Here is a 2,151-nt window from a genome sequence, read left to right as displayed (position 1 = left end):
CGTAAAGTGAGAGCATTAATCATTTATCTGTCAACCAGATCTGATCCGTGGCGGTCCATGGATATTAACGTCCCCGACACAGGCAAAGTTCCCACACAAATAGCGGGTGATAAACGTCTGTTGTGCTATTTGACAAAAGTCATATCTTTTGTATTTTCATTATATAAGAAGATCTTATAAAAATGTCAACTTTTTTATTTGAGTTTATTGTAAACGATTAAAGTTGTAATAGATTCAATCACAATGAAAACTTTATTGTAAACGATTAAAGTTGTAATAGATTCAATCACAATGAAAACAACGATTTTTGACCCAAACAAATAATTCTCCTAATTACAGATTGAAGTTTTGCCTCTGAATGTAGCATGAAGATTGATGACACTCCAGATTGATTCTAATCTAGTGAAGAAGATTTTGATTGGGCAACCCAGTAATGAGTGAATCCAAAAGTTGAAGAAGTTAATTAGGAATGGACAAAGGATATCTATATACATAAGGAAAGAAAGACCACTAATGTGTGGAGATCATTTGTGCATACTAAAAGGAGATGTCTAGAGGGAACTTTTGACAGAAGTTCATACCTTGGTATACACCATGTATTTAGTAATACCAAGATGTATCGTGACCTTCATTAGAAATTTTAGTGGGAAGACGTGAAGAAGGAAATGACTAAGTATGTATCTCAGCGCATGACTTTTCAGCAAGTTAAAGCCTAGCATTAGAAGCTAGGAGGTTTGCTATAGTCATTACCCATTTCACAGTAGAAGTGAGAGCACATTACCATAGTTTTTTTGAAAATATTACCTAGCAGTCCGAAAGTTAACAATGAAGTATGGGCCATTGTAGATTGGTTGACCAAGTTGGCATACTTCTTATCATTTAGAGTTGAGTAGCCTACCGATCAATTTGCTGAGAGATACATGCAGAAGATTGTTCGACTTTATGTAGTCTCTTTTAGTATCATGTATGACAGAGATACCTATTTCTTATCTCATTTCTGGCAAGAGCTACATGCTAAGCTAGACACATGTCTTCATTTTGCTATGTCCTTTCACCTACAAAGTAATGGCTAGTCTGAGCATGTCATTTAGTTCTTGGAGGACATGTTGAGGCGATGCATGATCAATTTTGGAGGATCATGGGAGTATTATATACATCTTGCAAAATTGTCCTACATCAACAGTTACTAATCTAGTATTCAGATGACATCATACTAAGTGTTGTATGGTTAAAGGTGCCGATCATCTGCTTTTTAGGATGAAGTTGGAGAAAGGGAGATGTTGAGTCTGAAAATAGTGATACATACAGTAGACAAGATCAAAGCGATAAGGGATCATTTGAAGAGAGCCTAAGATCACCAGAAACGCTGGACAAACAAAAGCCGAAGATCTTTGGAATTTAAGAAGGGTGACCATGTGTTCTTGAGGATTTCACTAATGCGGGGAGTTATACACTCTAAGGAAAGAGGGAAGTTGAGCCCTAGATACGTGGGTTCGGTCAATGTCTTGGAGAATATTGAAGAAGTATCCTTCATTTAGCGTTGCCACCTTTTTTATCCGATATACATGATCTTTTCCCATGTCTCAACTTTGACGATACATTTTGGGAGATGGTCATGTTGTGGAAATATCTAAGCTTGAAGTTAACCCATTGCTACCATAAACTAAAGTGAGAAGATACTTAAAAATTATAGTATCCCACTAGTCTTAGTCTCTTGGGATATGAACCGTCTCGGTGAGGCCACATGAGAGAGAGAGAGAGAGGATGAGATTTGTGTTCGATATCAACATCTTTTTTCTTAGGAAGTATCTTTTATTTTTCCGTGCTTTCCCCATCTTATTCTATAAATTTTGAGGATGAAATTTTCTTTTTAAGAGATATGGTGTAAGGACCCTACCCTACTCTAATTTTTTTTAACTGTAGATTTTGTTCAAATAAATTTAAATATCCAATTCTCATCGAATTCTTGATTTTTGACATGTATCACATGCTTTTATTCAAGTGAAAAATCATGAATGTTACTTTTTTGTTTATTATATTAAGTTTTGGGTTTCAATTTGAATTATTGTGTTTTCACAATAGTTTGGGCCTTAAGAGAGAGATAAATGTGTTATTATGATAAGTTGGTTTATTAGGTTGGATCTAACAGAA

Source organism: Asparagus officinalis, chromosome 7 (genome assembly GCF_001876935.1).
Source record: "Asparagus officinalis chromosome 7, Aspof.V1, whole genome shotgun sequence".
In the NCBI taxonomy this organism is placed as follows: domain Eukaryota; kingdom Viridiplantae; phylum Streptophyta; class Magnoliopsida; order Asparagales; family Asparagaceae; genus Asparagus; species Asparagus officinalis.
This window is presented reverse-complemented; position numbering follows the sequence as displayed.